Consider the following 22,562-nt stretch of genomic DNA (forward strand, 5'->3'; position numbering starts at 1 on the left):
AACTGGAAGCTCATGGTTAACCTTGCAGACTGAATGCAGACTTGCATTCTTGCAGACTTGCAGACTCATGTTACACAAAGCTGTCATCCAATCAACATTTAGATTCTCCATCATGGAGCAAGTCAGACTGTGAGCACCAAATGCAGTACATTAAATTGAAAGAAGTACAAATGAATCTGGAAGAACTTTTTGCTTCCCGTCTAGTGGGAAGGAAGGAAACCAAAGGGCAGATGTTGCATCTCCTGCGGTTGCATGGGAAGGTGATGTGAGAAGGGGACCGAGTGTAGGTGGAGATGGAAGAGGGAGTCATGGAGGGAAGGTTCCCTTTGGAATACTGAAAGGGGATGGGTGGAGGAATGATTCTGGTGCTGGCATCACCTTGAAGGTGGCCCAAATTACGGAGGATGATCCACTGACCGTGGATGCTGGTGGGATGAAAGATGAAGATCAAGAGAACACAATCCATGCTTTTGGTGGGAAGAGGTCTCAAATGCAAGGAATGGAATAGATGTGGTTTAGATCCAGATCAATTTTGATGGAGGGGAAGTTACAATTAAGGAAATATTCTGTACATTACAGTGGTGACCACTGTCTAAAAAAAGTAACCACTTGCGCTTTAGGGATATATAAACTTTACAAAGGTGCTGCATAAATGAATTCATGTTCCAAAGGATGCACATCTTGACTTTCTTTGTTATCTGAAGTTTCCCTTGGATGGCATATAGAGACAATTAGTTTGTCATAAAGCTGGTTCATCATGATACACTGTATAGTGACATGTATTTCTGTATTCAGATTGCTTGCAGTTAGTAATGATTTGATATAAAATCCTACTGCATAGGTGACCAAGATCACAGAATTGTAATCTCTGCCACAAATGCCACTCCTGTGGTGAATTTACTTTATGATAGTATCACCTGTAAATGAACAGTACACGTTGTTATCTGCTTCCTGTGCTGGAACAAGGGACAACAAAATAATTAAAGCAAGTATCAATCTGGTTGATTTCAGAATGGTTTCTGCCAAATATTTTACCATAACCCTTAATAGGCAGCACAATTGCTCATTGTGCTGCTTTCAAATTCAATGAGTGTTCACTGAATAGACCTTGTGGAATGCAAGGCCCTTCCAGGGATTAGTGCCCCTGGCTAGCCAGTCACACCATGCAAAATTCATAGTCTGTCTACTTACGCTGAATATAGAACAAGCCACTGAAATCAACAGCTGAACCGTATGACAAAATTGTTTTTGTCACCTCAGCTGTTATTAGGGATAAATGCTTTTCATCAGCAGCATGATTTAGTTTTGTTGATTTCAATAATAATTCTAATAACACCATTTTACTAATATTAATAATTTGCTTCAGATAAATATTATGACAGCTAAAAACATTGTATAAACCTGTTACATTGAATTACTCATCTCCAGTTCTGTTTTCAATTTCTGTTAGGTAAGAATACTTTTCCATTTATGATACAGTTATTTCTGAGATACTCCTGTGAAAAAAATTCCAGGCTTTTTCTCTGGAAACACATGCCTCTGCTTAAATAAAAATGTAGCATGAAAGAACACATTTCACTCCCCGGAGGTTGATTATGTAGCTTCCAGAAACTGTCACTCCAACGAAAAGTAGATTCATCTCCCAGATTCAATTATGGAAGAACCAGCGCTATCATTTCCTCTTAATAAAACAGTTTATCTTCTGTTGTGACAATCAAAAATCCTGGACCCTAATGAACAAAATGTCAAGCAGTTGTTGGCATTAAGGATAGCTGTAACGTTTCTCTAGGTCATGATGAAACAATCTAACCAAGGGAAATTAAAAGGCAAGTGTTTATTGTTTGCTAAGACTAGTCTTATCAGAGTTCACTCTAAATTTATGGCTTTAATTTACGCTTGATATAAAATATAACTTTACTGATTTTAATATATCACTTGTCTTTAATAAATCTGTCATGATCAGGAACTAGTCTCATGTCATCATCCAAAGCAATCTTTAGTTCTAATGGAAATTCAGCTAAATCACCTTATTTAATGTTTGGAATAAATGTGACATATATGTGACATTATAATACGTCAAGAGAATCATAGCTGCCTGGAAATTTAATGTGAAATTAAACATCATGAAGACAGTCAGCCTTCAATGCTGATCATGCACTGAGTATTAGAATGTTTTACTTGTAAGTGACGGAAAATATAGTAGATATATGAAAATAATCTGTGTACTATTCCCCCACGTATACATCTCAACTTTCTGTCACTTTTACTAAAAGAATTTATGGAGGACGTTACGGGGGAAATCCAAGAGCTTATGAGGCAGGTGTCAGAAGTAGTAGAAATCTAGCATCAGGACTAAAAACTTCCCACCATTTCAGGGACTATAGAGTTGGTAGCAGTAGTCCAAAGAGAACAAGACCAGACCACAGTCAAAGAACAAAAGGAGAATTCTGATTCATTCTGATAAAAAAAGTCACAAAATCAATTTCAAATTTATACAGTTCAAACAACAGACGTCTGTAAAATAACATGGAAAGAGTTTTAAAAATGTTAGAGATGCAGAAAAGGAATGGCATATTATATATTAATACAATTCCAGGTTTCTAAGACTCATTCTAGTGCAAAATCTCTGCAGCTTATTTCATGGGAAGTATTATTCAGTTCATGAGATGCATCAATGCTTCATCTCAATACATCAAAATAAAGCACTTTGGAACACTCCTGAGCTCAAATAAGGTTCTATATGCATTGAAGACACAAGAGACTTCAAGTGTTGGAATCTGGAACAAAAATAAAAATTGCTTGTGGAACTCAGTTGATCAAGCAGCATCTGTGGAGGCAAAAGAGTGACTGACACTTCAGGTCAGAACCCTACTTCAGGACTGAGAGTATAGAGGGAAGATAGCCAGTACAAAGAGGTGAGAGGGAGGGATGAGACAGCAGCCAGTAGATGATAGGTGGAACCAGGTGAGGTGGGGGATGATGTGCAGATGGAACCAGGTGGGGGACATGGAGGGGTAATTCAGAGACAGAGGCTGGTGAGTGATAGGTGGAAGCAGGTAAGGTGAAAAAAATGGAAAGTGGAGTCAGGTGGGGGGAGGGGAGAGGGTAGAAACTGAGGCTGTAAGAGAGGCTGAAGCCTGACAGAAGCCTAAAGTCCCACGCCACCAGGTTCAAGAACAGCTACTTCCCTTCAACCATTCAGTTCTTGAATCAACCTGCACAAACTTAATCACTGCATCAGTACAGCAACACTATGATTACTTTGACCACTTGGCATTATAATGGACTTTTTTATTGTTCTAATTATGTTCTTTCTTGTAAAAACTGCATAATTTATGTTTAATTTATGTTTTTCTTGTGAAAGCTGCTTATCTGATGCTATGCCTGTAATGCTGCTGCAAGTAAATTTTTCATTGCATTTGTGCATACCTGTACTTGTACACATGATAATAAAATTGACTTTAAACTTTAAACAAGTGGAACCAGATAAGGAAAAGATGGAACTAGGTGAGGAAGGGCATAGGAAGAGTAGATCAGGGGAGAAGAACCCCAGGTGGATCGGTGTGGGGGTGATGGGTAGATAGGTGTACAAAGGCAGAGAGAACCTAGATGGATGGGTAGGAGTGGGAAAGGAACCCAGAGGGTGGGGGCTACATAAAATTGGAAAGTTCAATGTTTATACCATTGGGTTGTGGGCTTCCCAAGTGAAATATGAGGTGGCGTTCTTCTAGTTTGCAATGTGGCAATGGAGAAGGATGAGGACAGATAGGTCGATGTGGAAGTGGGAAGGGAAGTTAAAGTGACATGCAACCGGAAGGTCAAGATGGCTGTTGTGGACAGAGCATAGGTGCTGTGTACAACTGTTGCCTAGTCCACACTTGGAATTGTTTATGTAGAGGAGGCCACATTGAGAACACCGAGTGCAGTAGATGAGGTTGGAGGAGGTGCACATGAAACTTTCCCTCAGCTAGAAGGGCTGTTCTGGTCGTTAGATGGAGGCGAGGGAGGAGGTACAGTGACAAATGTTGCACTTACTACGATTGCAGGGGAAAGCTCCAGAGAATGGGGTGGAGTGGGTGGAGAAGGATGAGCAGACCAGTGAGTCATGGAGAGTGGTCCCTGCAGAAAACAGAAAGGTGTGGGGGAGCAGGGAAGAAGGGAAGATGTGATTGGTGGTGGGATCCCATTACAGCTGGTGAAAATGGTGAAGGATGATATGCTGAATGCGGAGACTGGTGGGATGAAAGCTGAGGACCAAGGGAACTCGAGCTTTGTTGTGTCTGGGGAAAGAAGGGAAGGAGATCAGAAGGACAGTAAATAGAGGAAATGCAAGTGAGGGCTCCATCAACTATGGTAGTGGGGAAGCCATTTTTTCTGAAAAAGGAGGAGAAATCAGAAATCCTGAAACAATATAAAGGGAAAGTACACAGTTAGTGGCAGGATCCTTAATAGTGTTGATATACAGAAGGATCTTGGGGTTCAAGTCTACAGCTCCCTGAAGGTGCACACACAAGTTGATAGGGTGGTAAAGAAGGCATACAGCATGCTTGTCATTATTAGTTGATGTATTTTCAAGAGTCAGAAAGTTATGTTGCAGCTTTATAATATTCTAGATGGGCTGCATCTGGAGTATTGTATTCATTTCTAGTTGTCCCATTATAGGAAGGATGTGGAGGCTTTGGAGAGGGTGCAGAAGAGGTTTACCAGGATGCTGCCTGGATTAGAGGGTATGTGCTATAAGGAGAGGTTGGACAAACTAGGGTTGTTTTCTCTGGAGCGGCGGAGGCCAAGGGGAAACCTGATAGAAGTTCATAAGATTATGAGAGGCATAGACAGAGTAGACAGCCGGTATCTTTTTCCCAGGGTTGAAATGTCCAATACTAGAGGGCTTGCATTTAAGGTGGGAGGGGGAAAGTTCAAAGGAGATGTGGGGGGCATGTTTTTTACACGGGGAATGGTGGGTGCCTGGAATGTGCTGCCAGGGGTGGTGGTGGAGGCTGATATGATAGAGTCCATTGCTCCCTGAAAGTGGCTACACAAGTTGATAGGGTGGTAAAGAAGGCATATGGCTCTTAGATAGGCACACGAATATGCAGAGAATGGAGGGATATGAACAATCTGCCGGCAGAAGTGTTTAAGTGGCCTTAGCTTTATTAGTTTGGGACAATATCGTGGACCGAAGGGCCTGTTCCTGAGCTGTACTGTTCTATGTTCTCTGTTCTAACAGAAAGCTCATCTTAAGAACCGATGCAGTGAAGAGGAGAAATGGTGAGAAAGGGATGGCATCCTTTCAGGACACAGGGTGGGAGGATATGTCGTCAAGTTAGCTACAGGAGTCAGTGGGTTTATAGTTGATATCAGTGGATAGTTTGTCTCCTGAGATAGAGACAAAGAGAGATCCAGAAAAGGGAAAGGAGTATCAGAAATGGTCTAAGTGAACTTGAGGACAGAGTGGAAGTTAATTGTGAAGGTGATAAAATTGATTAGTTCCACATGGTGGCAGGAAGCAGCATCAATGCAGTCATCAATGTAGCAGAGAAAGAGTTGGGGACGGATTCCAGAGTATGTTTGGAACAAGGACTGTCCCACGTAGCCAAAAAAGGGAAGGTGTAATTGGGGCCCCAGTGAGTGCCCTTGGCTACACCTTTGATTTGTGGAAAGTGGGAGGAGTTGAAAGAGCAGTTATTGAGAGTAAGGACAAGTTCTGCCAGGCAGATGAGAGCATTTTAGTGGAGGGAAACTGGTTGAATCTTCATTCCAGAAAGAAGCAGAGGACCCTAAGGCATTCCAGATGGTGGATGGAGATGCATAAAGGTCAGACGTCCATGGGGCCAGGGAACTGGAAGTTGACAAAATGGGGGAGGGCATGAGAGGCATCCCGGATGTAGGAGGGAAGGGATTGCACAAGGGGAAACAGCATAGAGTTGCAGTATGAAGACATAAGTTCAGTGAGGCAGAGCAGGTAGAAATGATGGGTCTACAAAGACAGTACTGTTTGTGGATCAAGGACAAGAGACAGAAGTGGACAGTGTGGGAAGAGGGCACCATCAGTCTGGAGACTGTGGAGGGGAGATCTCTGATGTAATGAGATTTGTTTAATGGTATAAGGGACCATTGGCTGGTGTTCATCAGTGGGGTTATGGTCCAAAGGAGGAGTGAGGAGTCCGAGAGGGTGATGTTGGGCTGGAGGTGAGATGTGGGATCAGAGGATGGTGGGGGCAGCAGGGGAAGAGTGGAGTCCCCCCATGAAGTGTTGGAGGCCTGGACCTGGGAGAATGGGGGGAGGCTGCTGCTTGACCCGTTGTGTTCCTCGAGCATTTTGTTTTTTGCTCTATATACATTCAAGTCTTTCTTTTCATTTTTTGTTTCAAAAAGTACCACTTCCAACACTATGTTTTAAGCTGATGTTCTTCCTTTCCTCTGTTCTCTATTTCTAAATGCATGGTCTAAATCACCAAACTTTTGCAAAACCTGGGTGATCATTCTTAAGCAGCACAAACTTAACACTCAGGTACTTTCGACAAGAACACATATGGGAATTGGAGGAAGCAATGGTGTGATAGAACAAGATATTGTTGACACCTGTGGTTGCACATTGTAAGAAATAGGAGGAGGATGCATCCAACATAAATCTTGGAATATATATCTATATAAATAGATAGACAAGGTGGAACAATTTAAGTACAAAAGAGGGGTGGCTTTGGCAGAACGTAGTCTGCTCTGTAATGAGAAACAGAAAATGTCAGATCACTACACAGGTAAGGCAGCATTTATGGAAGGAGAATCAGTTAACATTTCAAGTCCAGGAATCTTCTTCAGAGTTGGGAAAGAGAGAAAAACATGTTCATTTTCAGTGGCAGAGAAGGTGGGAGAGGGATGGGTAAAACAAAGGCAATCGGGGTGAATCCAAAATGGCTTAATGGGGGCAGTTACAAGTGCATTATGTTTCTTTGTCTGTGTAATGTGTTGTTAGTAACGAGGCTGTAGGACATACCCAAAAGGCGAGGCGATACAAATAAATTGAGAAAAACTGAGCCAAAATGATGACTAGCAGAAATGGTCAGTTCTAATAAAGACAGAAAGAAAAAGTAGAATCAGAATCAAAATCAAAATCAAAATGAGTTTTATTATCACTGACATATGACGTGAAATTTGTTGTTTTGCAGCAGCAGTACAGTGCAAAGCATTAGGACATAAAAATTACAAATTACAAAAATAAATAAATAGGGCAAAAGAGGAATAATGAGGTAGTGTTCATGGGTTCATGGACCGTTCAGAAATCTGATGGCGGAGGGCAAGAAGCTGTTCCTGAAAGGTTGAGTGTGGGTCTTCAGGCTCCTGTACCTCCTCCCCGATGGTAGTAACCTGAAGAAGGCATGTCCCGGCTGGTTGATTCCAAAAGTAAGTTCCAATAGTTAGAGAATTCAATGTTGAACCCAGATGGAAGATGAGGTATTGTTCCTCACGCTTGCATTAGGCCTCATTGTAACAGTGTAGGAGGCTACAGACTGGAATGGGATGGGAATTAAAGTGGCAGGCAACTAAAAACTCAGGGTCACTCTTGCACTCTAAGTGCAGGTGCTCTGCAAAGCAATCACCCAATCTGCTTTGTCATGCCAAAGCTTGCAAATGAGTTGAGTAAGGATACCTTTTGTGAGTTTTGCCAGGGCCACTTTGGTACCATGTTGATGGTGGAAATCTAATAGGTGACATTCACACATGGAGTTTTGTTGGAAAAATGAGCTTGGATTTGGAGGCAATACACAGATAAGATGTTTGGAGAGGAGAGGAAGGTTGGAGATTGGGCAATAATTTACAAAATTAGAGAGGCAAATGATGACTTACGAAAGAGATATGATGAAAGAAAACTTGAAAGGTGGCAGAACAGCACAGAGGGAGGAGGAACTATGTACTTCATTAGTTTGCATTAGAAGCAGGAAGGCAAGTTGGTCTCAATCTTATCAAAAACACTGGAATATAAAATCAGAAAGAATCAGCGTGGAGGTCGTTATGCCAAAGAGGTGAACTTTTGAGAAGTGTACTGACATGGTAGATGAGGGAATATCTATAGATTTTACTTAGAAAGTAATTGATTAGATGCCAAACTAGAGAAAGTGAGTGGAGGTGGAAGCAGGGTGGAATTGGTGACAGCCTCTTGACTTGGGTAGAGCACTGTTAAAGAGGTTAACAATTGACAGTGGAATTTTGGATATGTACTTAAATTAGCAAAATGTGACTCATGGTATCTCCAAGGACCTATGCTTTCTGGAGGACACATTCACATGAATGATGAAACAGCTAAAAGAGCTAGATTATGACAGCTGTCTTCAAAAATTAGTGTTGTATTCTATTGAGTCTTAAGGAATACATTAACTGAGTTTTTAAAGATGATGTAAAGGAATTGATAGGGCAGATGGAGAAAATAGATTTTACCTTAAAATGAAAGTTAGGCTATTCAGGGGCTTTGTCATAAAGTACACCTTCACAGAAAAGGTGGTTGAAAACTGCTTCCACAAAATATGTTGAAAATTGGTCAATGGAAAGTTTCAAAACTGAGATTTGTAGATTTTAGTTTGGACTTGTTATTAAGGACCATGGATCTAAAGCAGATAAAGGGAATTAAGACACACATCACCCATTACCTCGGCAGCAATCCTGCAGGGTGTAGCAATCTATATCAATGTTAATTGGGCTGGATGCATGTACTGACCACAGTTGGTGGTCCATAATCCCAGAAGTTGACATAAAATGTAATATTCCAGCAGGTCCCAAGAGAACCAAGAATTAGATTCTTGTGTCTGAATTTTAACCTCAAATCCTTTGGAAATTCTCTAGTCAAAGTCAGCTTAAAATGCTTAGAGTGATGACTGAATAACTTCTTAATGTAGATATGGCATTTCATATCAATATGGAGTTATTCAGTTTGAATAGAAAACAAATGCGGAGAAGCTTTTAAAATTTGTACTTCCCACCTCATGCGTGCCTTACTTAATATGTAATTCAATTGAAACTATCTTTCTTGATATCTTAATGGCATCAACATCATAACACCATTGTAATCACTGAAGTTGTGTTTGACCATCTGGAAAGTAATTCTGAAATTATGACTTCAGATCATTAAAAAATTTATATCAAGCACGTAACACAGATACAAGGCAGGAGAGAGAAAAGAACTTTCTCCTGACTTGTATCTGTTTTCTCAGGTCAGGAAGGAAGGGAGTGTTCAAACAAAAGCTGCAAATACAATTGTTAATGGCAGAAAATATTTTACCTTAAAGACATTAAAGCTCTCAAGACTTTAAAGCTCCCAAACATGAAGGTACTGCAGTGAGGTGAAGGTAACCTTGTTAGTCATCAGAAGTCTTGTCTCAGCAAACTGTTAGTGGATTGATCTTAGGGACGGATTAAACACATATAAGGCTCGATCCATAGCAGAGAAGGGTAGAGAGAAAAGAAAGGGTCAGCTGTTACATCCAAAAAATAAATGCATTAAAAAAAATGTTTTACAATTATGTTTTAAAACCTTGCTCATGATATTTCAGCTTCTACCTTTATCTTTCAGATAGCCCAACTCTTTATTTTGCTTTCTGTAAAGCTTGTAAAGAAGTTACAAAAGATACTTTACTTGGTAATTTGCTGTGCCTGAGAATTGTTCACACTGATTGGCTGCTCAGCCTGTTTGATGCCAGCCCTGTTGCCGGTTACCACAGATCCTCTAGAGTTGATGACTGACAGAAATTAAGATCAGGAAAAGGAAAATCCACATCATCAAATCCTTTGAGTCTTGTAGTAGGTTTGTGTAAAGTTGGCAACAGTCCCTTCAACACTGACCTGAAAATTAGCGAATACCTAACCAATGTGCAGTGCCAAGTATGACTTTTGAATCTATTGATTTTGATGTGAAGTACTTTATTCATGCTTGTGAAGAATAAAGCATTGCAGCCTGAGTATTACTTGGCTTGCCATCACTAGGTTACTGAACTATTTTCAGCGACCATCTGTGCTTTAGGGTGATGACCAGTCCTACATTTATTTCCTTTCACACAGCTTGTGCAAATCTTGTTGACTTCTTCTCCTGAGTACCTAGGAATCGGTCTTATCTTTGCCATATCTCCTCCAAGACGGGCTGATAGGTTGTCTCAATAAACTTATATCTTCTTCACCCTATGACTTGTCCCAAAGTTTTGGTGCCTAAGTACTCCTGTCATGCTGTAATATCTAGACTGTAAAGGCAAAGCAGTCAACTCAATGTGGCAAAATGTTCACTGCAGAGTTGCTGCTTACTGGACATGTTTCAGCCAATTTGACTCTCAAAGCTAAATCCCTCCACAACCATGTACTCCTGCGTGCATGAAAGTCACAGTCAGCCGAAGGATTTAAATAAAAGAATTACCACAGGATTGATATTGGGCCAGATGGAGAACATCAGCAGGCAGAAATGTCAAATATTAGCCGCAATATTGAAGACGCCAATGGCAAAATAGATCTTTGAGATCACAGAGTCTATAATTAGAAATTAGCATTATGTTACATCCTTATTAATGGTTGATTGAACGCTAATTGAGCTTCTTCAGAGACAGCTTCAGCACCGACGAAACAAAAATTCTGAAAATACCCAGCAGGTCAGGCAGCATCTGTGGGGAAATATTTCCACCATCTACAGTTTATTTTTCTCTTTTTGATTATGTGCTACAATCCTGGGTTTTTCTACTTCAACTGGTGTCACAGCTTGTGGGTAACAAATAGCATTTTTTTCCAAACTACCAATCATTATCCAATGACATCTACTGGGGGAAGATTTGAATGCTATCAGATTCAGCTGGGAATCATAAGGGGTTCAAAGTGTGCTAAACCTTCACAAAGATTTTGGACTTTTAGATATTAAGAAATATGAAGTTAATGCAGGAACGTGGTGCTGAGGTAAAAGATCAGCCATGATCTTGGGTGACACAGTGGCAAAGCTGGTAGTGCCGCTACCTCACAACTCCAGCTACCCAGGTTCAATCCTGCCCTCCAGTGCTGTCTGTGTGGAGTTTGTATTTTCTCCCCATGACTGTGTGGATTTCGCTGGTGCTCCTGCTTCCTCAGTCCCAAAGAACTCTGGGTTGGATGGCTAATTGTCCACTGTAAATAGCCACTAGGGGGAGTTGATGGGAAAATGGGAAGAATAAAATGTCATTACTGCAGGATTCATGTAATTGTGTGCTTGATGGTCAGTGTGAGGTCAAAGGGCCTGTTTCCATGCCATATAACTCTGTGACTTACTTAATGGTGAAGCAGGCATGAGAGGTTGAATGGCTTACTTGTCCTCCTATTCTTCCGATACTCAGAATAAATTTGAAGTATAATTCAATGGAGTAAATGGAAATAAAAAAAGGGAAAGTGTAAAATGGGCATTGAGTTTGTGCCGTCTATTTTATCACATTCTACAAAGTCTAGATTTGATCCACTCTTTTCAAAATTTGATGAAAGAGAACTGGCAAGAGTTTGAAAGAAAAGGAAACTGATTCTTACCAAACAAAGTTATTGAGAAGAAACTTCTTGGCAGATAAGAGATGATAATAAAGAGCTTCAAAGAATCGAGTGAGGGAATGACTTTATGTCACCATGATTAAATTCCTTACTGAAACATTCTCTCACCATTTCTTGTCAGTGATATCACATGATAGCTAAAACAGGGAACTTAACACAATAATCACTGAGCTCATGTGCATTATTACTCTAATATTGCAACTCCATTTTCCTTTGAATGGTTGAGGTACATCTATGAAAAAAATATGTAATCGGTATACATTCTAGAGATTAACCCTAATAAAAAAAATAGAATTTGTTAATACCTAGGCAAGATGATTACAAAGACATCTAAATTAATCACATTTTTGGAATGTTTTTATTTTTTGGTCAGTTTTCCCCTTAAGCAACTTCAGCATCAAGACATGTAGTTTTTCTAATCATTTAATATGCCTTTCACTTTTTTTTAATAGGCATAGAATGACTTGATTCCACTTTGGTTTTATGCATTTTGAAGTGGCTGATGAGACCAAAGTGAGAACCATAGACTCTTCCAAGACTTGGAAAATGTGTTGAATATGTAAAGAGTATATGACAGGTAAATCAAATGAATTGGAAATAATTCAGCAAAAGATTTCAGCCAAAATAATCATTATCTTAAGTACTGTAAAAAGAAAGATCTTGCAGTTTTCTCAACCTCAATGCATCCTCAGATATTTTCCCAATGTGGTACTTTTGAAGTTTAGCTGCTGCTGTAATGCAGTAAACAAAGCTGTCAACTGGCACACAGTTGGGTCCCAGTGACAGGAAGTAAATAAAGCACCAGATAATTTGGTGTTGTTCAAGGAATGAATCTTGGCCAGGACAGCAGCAGATTTCCCCAGCTCTACTTCAAATGCCATCATGAGACCTTTCATGACCACTTGCAAGGACAGATGGTGAATCACACCTTTGCACTCCCCTGGACTCTTTGCCTAAAGTAATTCTCTTGTGTGGGACTTGAACACACTACCTTTTAATTCAAAGCCAAGAATTAATGCACTATGCCAAGAATGATTCCTAAATCTGTATTAAATATTTAACATTAGTATTATTTTTGGATGATCCTTCATATTTCTACAAAATTGAAAAAGAATTCTAATTAATGTTTATAAATCTTTTGCACTAATGTAGTTTTGGAATACAAGATTACAATTAAACTTAACATAGATTATTGTAAATAGGATCATCTTCCATGCAAGTGATCACAGAAGTTTTCTCTCTGAAAAGTTGCAGCTTCAAAATATGCGGACCAGAGCCATGAAAGGGTTGAAGTGAAAGTGTTATATAAAAAACATGAAGTTGTAAGTTGTAATAGCCGATCCTGAAGGTTACATTGTCCTGGCATACACATTCACAGTTACTAACAAAAAATACTTCGACAAATTAAAGTCTGGCTGCTTATCTGTAGGGAATTTATTGAAAATGATATCCAAACTAATGTTTTATTCCAATATAAGGCATGTTTCCCCTGTTGTGCTCCTGTGAATTGACAATCAATAGGAATGTTCAGTTTCTGATTTTTTCGCAAATCTTCTTAGGCTCTTTTCTGAAGCTCTGATTATTGTCGTGGATAAATCATGACTTCTTCGTATAATCCAGCACTGATCCTGCTTTTTTACCTGCATTGTTCCCATTCTCTTCTCATATCTTTTGATCTTAGCCTATTCTTTCAGCAGGTGAAAACATCCTCTGCTAACAGTTAACTGGGTCCTACTATCAAAATGAACATCGTGCTTAGATGACATTATTGAGGACCAGCAGCAATTTGAAACCATAGGCTGTGCCTTCCCTGCCTAGCCCAGTAAGACGAGTAATTTAGCTTTCAGAACCTTATCAGGAAAAGTGTTTGCGAGATAATCTTCCTGAGGTTCTAACAAGTGCAGGAGATGAGACAAAGAATTTTTTAACTATAATTATTCACAACTGCCGATTGGTGTGACTTCAGAGTGAAAGAGTAAAAATTAATGTAAATGACTGCAGATGCTGGAAATAAAAATATAAATGTTAGAAACAATTAACAGGTCAGGAGGCATGTGATGAAAGGTCCTGGATCTGAAACGTCTCTCTCCACAGATGCTCCCTAACAAGCTGAGTACTTCCAGAATTTTCTGTTTTTATCATTACTGGTGTAAAGTCAAGGATACAATTGATTTGAGTCATATCTAGAAGGATGGGGAAAATTCAAAGGGGATGTCATATTAGTGGGCCAAAAAACAAACAAACTTCTGAAAAGCACTGCAAGGCACTACTCCAGAAGGCTGTGAGGGCTCAGTCATTGATTGCATTCAGAACTGTGATTGGTATATTTCTGAATATTAGACAAATCAAGGGAAATGGGGATAGGACAAGAAAATGGGGCTGCGATAGAAAGTCAGCCGTGATATTAAAATGATGGAGCAGGCTTGAGTGGAGCTGAATGTCTGCTTCCTGCTCTTATTCTTATGACAAAATTGAAGAAATAGAGGAACTGGAAGCAGTTTGTTAAGATGCGTAAGACAAGGGAACAATAAATGCAGACTTCAGCCCTGTAATGCAAGAAGTCTTTCCAGGACCTCTGTCCCTTCTGGAAGTTCAACTTGACAACTTACAACATGGTTAATTAGGATTCCATTCAACAGAAATACTTGTGAGTTACACCTTTACAATTGTTGTCACTATTCTTTCAGAACACTTAAGCTGCTCTACTGATACTTAGTTATATGATTATTCCTCAAGGAAACAACCTGGACAGAAGATACATTCCTAAGTCTGACTGAGAAGGTCAACTTCTCTTCTGACTACAAGACTGATGTTCATGCATCCCATCCCTTCTCCTCATAGTAGACCAGTGCAAGCATATGATCACCTACTTAATCAATTCCTGATTGGCTGCTTAGGCCATGCTCCACTGAATGACATGGCCATTGCCATCATGTTTCTTTGGTATCTTGTCACATGGACCTTCGGCTATAGACCCCCAATGTAAACCATCTGTACTTCAACCAGCAGCAATTTCTGCTTCAACAAGATTCTGCAGTCTTCTTGATGTAACGCTGGACAGCCCAGTACAAATCCTTGTTTCATGTTTTCCACAGCCGCACTCTGGAGTTTCTTATTCCTTTCAAGCACGTGGGGAGCAGAAGAAAGATTCCACACTTGACTTCACTGTACGAGTTATGGGCAGAAAAGAAAAGTCTTCAGGTTGTATGTAATCTTCACTCTTGTCTGAGATGACACAGTGATAGTGAGTAGAACTGTAGGCTCACATCTCCAGTGGTCCAGGTTCAATTCTGATCTCTACTGCTGTTTGTATGAAGTTTTCACGTTCTCCCTGTGATCATGTGATTTTCTTCTGGGTCTCTGGTTTCCTCCTACATCCCAAAGGTATGTGGATTGTAGGGTTAACTGTCCGCCATAAATTGCCCCTAGTGAGTAGGTGAGTGGGAGAATAAGGGGGATGGGGTGGGGGTAAAGTTCATGGGAATGTGGGGAGAACGAAACAGGAATTTAGGATTAATGTAAATGAGTGCTTGATGGTCAGTACAGACCTGTTTAGCCAAGAGGCCTGAATGACTCTGTGATTAAATACCAGGGATTTCACATGACTTAACCATACTGAAACAGTCAAGGATTTTTTGAGGAAGAACCATGGTTTCTGTCCCACTGGTGACAATTTTCATCTCTATTTGATGCTCAGAATCTATCTGAGAGAACTACAAACACACAAGAGCAAGGAAACTCAGTAGGCTTACATTACCGCTTGTTCTCTATGGATAGAGAAGAGAACCCTGCCATCTTGAATACAGCATGTGGGTTGCTGGGCATTTAACAAGTAGTCTGATGCAGCTTGCTGGAGTAAGAGCTGAAGATGACGACTAGGTGGTTACTAAGAGACTAAGTTGTGTAGGGGTTGTGACTGAGGTAGTTGTGATGATGGCGGGAGGGATTTTCAGTGCAACAGTGGCCATCCAAGCTCACAAGAATAGCTTGACTTTTACCTTTTCCAGTCCTCTTCAGTTCCCTCTCCCATGGAACTGACCAAAGTCCTGGTCTGACTGGTAAGGCGGATAAATTTAGGACTTGGATAGCTACATGGGACTAGGATATTATAGCCATTACAGAAACATGGCTAAGGAAGGGACAGAACTGGCAGCTTAATGTTCTGGGATACAGGTGCTTTAGGCGGGATAGAGGCGGAGGAAAAAGAGGAGGAGGAGATGCATTTTTCAGAAAGGGGAATTTCACAGCAGTAGTCAGAGATGAAATTAGTGAAGGATCATCCAGTGAGGCTTTATGGATGGAGCTGAGAAATAATAAGGGAGTGATCACATTGTTGGGATTGTACTATAGGCTCCCAAATAGTCAACAAGAATTTGAAGAACAAATATGCAGATTGTCGAGAGTTGTAAGGATAATAGGGTTGTTATAGTAGGGGATGTTAGCTTTACAAACACAGACTGGGACTGCCATACTGTTAAGGGCTTAGACGGGGTTGAACTTGTTAAGTACGTTCAGTAAGGTTTCCCTGAGCAATATGTAGAGGGCCTTAGTAGGGACAGTGCAAAATTTGACCTACTCTTGGGTAATAGGGTGGGGCAGGTGACTGAGGTGACAGTGGAAGAGCACTTTGGGACCAGTTACCATAGTTCTATTAGTTTTAATGTAGTTATGGAAAGGGACAGAACTGGCCCACAGGTTCAGGTTCTAAATTGGGGCAAGGCGAATTTTGACAGTACGAGATAGGAGCTTGCAAAGGTTGATTGGAATAGGTTGTTTGTGGGAAAAGGGAGGCTTTTAAAAGTGAGATAGTGAGAGGTCAAGGTCTGAATGTTCCTGTTAGAGTGAAGGGTAAGCTAATGGGAGTAGGGAACGCTGGACGATGAGGGATATTGAGGCCCTGGCCAAGAAAAAGAAGGAGGCATGATCAGGTATAGGTAGCTGGGATCAAGCAAATCCCAGGAGGAGTATAGAAGATGCAGGAGTCTACTGAAGAAGGAACTCAGGACGGCAAAAAGGGATGTGAGATAGCTTTGTAGATGAAGGAAAATCCAAATAGATTTTTTGAGTATATTAATGGAAAAAGAGTAACTAGAGAGAGAATAGGGCCCTACAAAGACCAGAGGGTACACCTTTATGTGGAGCCGCAACAGATGGGCAAGGTCCTTATCGAATATTTCTCCTCTGTTTTTACTGTGGAGAAAGATATGAAGACTTCGGAACTAGGAATAGTAAGTGGGGCAGTCTTGGGGGATAGTCCACATTACAGTAGAGGAGGTGGTGGGTGTCTTAAAAGGTATGAAGGTAGATAAATCTCCAGGGCCTGACCAGGTATATCCAAGAACACTGTGGGAGGCTCGAGAAGAAATTGTGGGAGCCTTGGCTGAGATACTTGCATCATTAGTTAGCCATGGGTGAGCTGCCGGTAGACTGGAGGGTAGCGAATGTTGTGCCTTTACTTAAGAAGGGAGGCAAAGAAAAATTTGGGAACTATAGACCAGTAAGTCTAACATCTGTGGTAAGTAAGTTACTGGAGAGGATTCATAGGGATAAGATATATGTACATCTGGAAAGACAGGGATTGATTAGAGGTAGTCTGCATAGTTTTGTGCATGGAAGATCATGTCTTACAAACTTGATTGAGTTTTTGATGTTGTGACCAAGAAAGTTGATAAGGGCAGTGTGATAGACATGGTTTATCTGGATTTCAGTGAGGCTTTTGATAAGGTTCCACATTGTAGGCTACTTTTGAAGGTTAGATTGCATGGAATCCAGGGAGAGCTGGCTAATTGGATACACAATTGGCTTGATGGTAGAAAGCAAAAGGTGATTGTGGAAGGTTGTTTCTTGGACTGGAGGCCTGTGACTAAAGGTGTGCCTCAGGGGTTGGTGCTGTGCCCATTGTTGTTTGACATCTATATCAATGATTTGGATAAGAATGTACAAGGCATGGCCAGTAAGTTTGCAGATAACACTAAAATAGGTGGTATAGTGGACAATGAAGAAGGTTATCAAAAATTACAGGGGGATCTTGAACAGCTAAGTAAGTGGGCCGAGGAGTGACAAATGGAGTTTAATTCAGATCAGATATCAGATATCTTTATTAGTCACATGTACATTGAAACACACAGTGAAATGCATCCTTTTGCGTAGAGTGTTCTGCTGGCAGCCCGCAAGTGTCGCCACTCTTCCGGCACCAACATAGCATGCACACAACTTCCTAACCTGTATGTCTTTTTTTGGAATAAGTGTGAGGTGTTGCATTTTAGAATACAAGTAGATGGTTCAATGAAAGTGGAGTCACAGGTAGACAGAGTGGTGAAGAAGGCTTTTGGCTTGCTGGCCTTCATAAATCAGGGCATTGAGTACAAAAGTTGGGAGATCATGGTGCAGTTGTACAAGATGCTGGTGAAGCTGGACTTGTAGTATTGTGTTTAGTTTTGGCCGCCCTGCTATAGGAATGATGTTGTTAAACTGGAAAGAGTGCAGAAAACATTTACAAGGATGTTGCCAGGACTTGAGGAACTGAGTTATTGGGAGAGGTTGAAGAGGCTTTGACTTTATTCCATAGAATGTAGGAGACTGAGGTGTATAAAATCATGAGAGGCATTGATAGGGTGAAGGCACTCAGTCTTTTCCCAGGGTTGGGGAATCAAGAACTAGAATGTATATGTTTAAGGTGAGAGGGAAAGATTTAATAGGAACTTGTGGGGCAACTTTTTTTTGCATAAAGGGTGGTATCTATGTGGAATTGGTATCTATGTGGAATCAGCTGTCAGAGGAAGTGGTTGAGGCAGGTACACTAACAACTTTTAAAAGACAGTTGGACAGATACATGGATTGGAAAGGTTTAGAAGGTTAGGCACCAAATGCTGGCAAATGGGATGAGCTTGAATGGGACATCTTGGTCAGCATGGACCAGTTGGGCCAAAGGGCCTGTTTCTGTGCTGTATAGATCTATGACTCTATGACTCCATAACTCTAAATGTGCACTATGCATGTTTGAAACAATCCGTAACTAACCTTTGGTCCTTTTTTAATGTCAAAAGACTCTGATTTTTAAAAATTATTATCAGAAATAGGGGGCACTCTAGACACTTGGTGTTAGGTCACTTTCACATTAGAGCCATCTGGATTGCTCATGTTAATTGGGTGGTAATGTTATTGACCTGTCATCAAGGCCATTTGCCCCAAAGTTAATCCAGAAGAAGGATCTCAAAATGTAACTCATTTGTTGATCCTTTGAAGTGTTAGACCTCTTACACTGGGCCTTGCAGTGTAGAAAAGGTTTGAAAAATAATTCTGGTTTGCTCCATTGCCCTCAAAGCAATCATTGCAATCACTGAGGAGCAGCAACAAGCAAATGAGAAGTTGGGCGTGCACGGTTCAGTAGTTACCTAATGAACCATTGCAGAAGATATCAGTGCATCATGGATAGTTTGATGACATTTCCAATAAAGATTAATAGAAAGAGGGCTCTGCTAGTGGTCCATAAAACATATCTTATATTTATTGCAGATATAAACATAAAATAAAATGAATACTAAAAGGGTTTGGTAAAGTATTGAGTATTTATTTTAGTAATGGGAATGCTTTTACCATTAACCTCGATGGCATGGCAGTCTACCTCGTGGTCCACGCAGCACATTATGGGAACATTGGCCTCCGTGTTGACAGGAATGAGGGGAGATGTGGGCTGGATGCCCATTAGCCCAGTAGCAGCAGCACACCTGAACAGAATGGCAATAGTGAGCCCTGCCTGCACTGTAACAATACCAACAAGATCTCTCTCCATCCTTCAGCTGGATTGACTCCTGTCTAGCGGGTGGGAACAGGTCCTTGGCTGTCACATTGCAAGTAGATGGGTTTTGTAGTGCTGTACTTTGCATGTTATGTTATTGAATTTTGATATTTGTTTTATCCATAAATTATGAAAACACAAACATTCTCCATGTAGTTCTCAAAATTCAAATGCGGTGCATGCCAGCAGACATGAGATATTTGCTGTACCGGATGTGCATAGAATAATGTCACCATTCAAGCAATACTCCTTTGGAGCATTGGAAGCTGAAATTGAGTTAGTTCTCTGCTTTGGAAAAACTGTTGGCCACTTACAGAAGACAATGTTTCTGTGTGCTCCATTCACTCCAGCAGCTCTGTTCAAAGGGCTGTGCACCCACTTGACACTTGCTCCTACCCGCCTGCTGCAGTGAACTTTGAGCATGGCTGCAAGTTCACACCGCAACTTACTACCTCTTTGTTTTGGTAGTTTTTGTGATGATTCACTGTGGGTGCTGCACAGGCTGGAGCTCCAGGTGTTGGGGGCGGAGCAGACACACCTGAAGACTTCAAGGGAGGGCAAGAGGACTCATGTTTTCAGGCTCTATGACACCAAGACTGCTCACAGCACCACACCCCTATATCTAGCTCTCCAAGGAGAACTGCATCTAAAGGCTAATGTTTTCTAAAGTGGTGGTGATAGAGATTTGCAGCTTTGCAAGAAGAGCTCCAGGTGTACCCATGTGTCTGGACAGCTCTAGCCATGGAGATCAAGGTCATTGCAACCCTGATCTTCCTAGCATTTGGACTATTCCAGGCAGTGCATCTAGTCTATGTTGTATATCATGACTTGCTGCATACTTTCTTATTTTCCTTGTGCAGAGATCATCTGGCTAGGTAGGCAAGTAAATTGGTGAAGATTTTGGGCTTCCTAAAGATTCAGGGAGTGATAGCCTGCAAACAAGTGGGGCTTCAGGTTCCCCTTCAGAACATTGGAACATTCAGAACATTGAAGGATCACTTCTGCTTCAATCTGGGCTTCTGGAGTGGTTAACAATGCCGATTTGGCACCCACAGACTCTTACACAGGAAGGGTAGGAGGTAGTTGATGGGGTGGTTGAATAGTTTGAAGCCCCACCGTTTATGGTGTGCATCTGATGAACTGATTCGAGGTGTTCAATGACATCCTGAATCCTCCTTCTCCTTTCCGAGTGTCCATGAGCCAGGCATTCCCACAAGTTGATGTGAGTGTTTGACCTTTTCAGGGAGGCTCTGAGAGCATTGTTCAATTGCTTCCTTTATCCACCTGGTAATCTTTTGCCATGGTGGAGCCTGCTATAGTGTGTCTACATCAGGAGTTCGGTGCTGGCATGCAAACAACAGAGCTTCAGTGCTGCTGGTGTTGGCCTGGGAGAGGATGCTGATGTTGCTTCACTTATCTTTCCGATAGGTCTGAATGATTTGGCAGAGACAGCAATGGTGGCACCTCTCCAGTACTTTGAGGTATCTGTGCCTGAGAAGCTCACAGGTATGCTGCCTGATAGACTAGGAGTATTATACCAGATTTGAGGTCTTAATCTTCAAAGCCTTTGTCCTCAGATGGCCAATGAAGTTTGAACCATTATGCAAATCCTTGACCTTAGCAAATCAATGTGTTTGCATCTTATACAATGATATAAGGACAATGTTACACAGCCCAAAACCTCGGGCTTCACCAAGTGCAATGAGTGATGATAATGAAGAGCACCCACCTTTACAGTCTTTCCTAATAGAGGTGGTGTTTGAAAGTTGACACTGTTTGCATCATTATGCACTATAAGTTAAAGACAAAGCAATAAAGAAGGCTGATCATCCCACTGAAAACATTTCATCCCTTGCCTAAGTAATCACTTGCTTTGATTTAACTTATATGTTGAAATGAACAGTCAAATTTTAACTGGGAAGAATGTCTCAAGATACATATTCTGCATAATGCAATCAACTGCATTTCCCCACTCACCCAACTGCTTCCACTCCCTGGTTACGGTTGAAGTCCTGATGATTCGAATGCCTCCTTTACAACTCTGTTCCGTTATTGTGCCCATCTAACTTTCTAAGACAGCTTCAAGTCTCAATTCACTCTCCTCTTTGATGCTGCCCTGATCACATCCCTCCACCATCATTCTCCCCCCACAATCTCCTCACTGCCCTAAACTCCTGACCTTAATGGTCCCCAAAGTTATTGTCTCCTCCACCTCATTATCTGCCCCCTCTAACAATCTACTCTGCACCACTCTCTTGCAGTATCTTGCCTTCCTGATCTTATCCGTCTCCAGTCTCTATATGAGCTTTTCCCAAAGCCCCTAAACTTCCTCACTAGCATACACTCAGCATCTCTGCCACAGATCTCGCATTCCCCCCCACCCCCACACCCAATGCCCTTCCCGCTACCCTCACCCATCTCTTCCTCTGCAGTGGTGGGAGATCATAGAGGAAAGGGTTACTATGAGAACCAATACAATGATGTTTGGGGTTGCTGATTCTAAGGCACACTATTTACAAGCATATCTTTTCCTGATGGCTTCAAGTAAACAGATGCCACTTCAATGCTTATTATGTTGAAGAATCTATTTGCAGTTTATATATTAACTTATGCAGTTTTGATGACAGGTTACTGGGGCCAAAATCACTAACTCGAATACTCCCTCTTCAGATGCTGTCTGACCTGCTGAGTATTTCCAGAAGCCTGTGCTTCTTTTTCAGCCTGTAGCTTAGCAATAGTTCCATTAACTTTGGTTCTGAAGACTGCGGTTCAGTCAGAAGCTTCAGCACTATACTTAGATTAGTTCAGTGTAATAAAGAAACAGCATGACACAAGCAGAAGTGTCTTCTTTTGAATGTGACACATAAATGGAGCCCCATCTGCCCTCTCAAGAACATTATATTTAATATAAAATAGAAATCATAAAAGTGAACAAGATTTAATACTTTGTTTTATCTGTTTATGTTTGGTGTTGGAGAGCTGCATCCAGTGAACTATTGACTTCCAGTCACTGTAGATAGCAGAGGCACTAATTAGACAAACCTTGTGTGAGCAAACTTGACATGGCTTGGAACTTTCCATGGCAGAATGAACAGCACCAAAATAAAATCCCAAAGTGTACCAAGTGATGCAAGTAGATACAAAGATGTGACCCTTACCTTTAATGAGACAGGAAGAGATAAACTAATGAAAACCAAACAGACATCAAATGGAATGACTTGTTTGGTAAATA

This window comes from Pristis pectinata, chromosome 11 (assembly GCF_009764475.1).
Source record: "Pristis pectinata isolate sPriPec2 chromosome 11, sPriPec2.1.pri, whole genome shotgun sequence".
NCBI classification, from domain to species: domain Eukaryota; kingdom Metazoa; phylum Chordata; class Chondrichthyes; order Rhinopristiformes; family Pristidae; genus Pristis; species Pristis pectinata.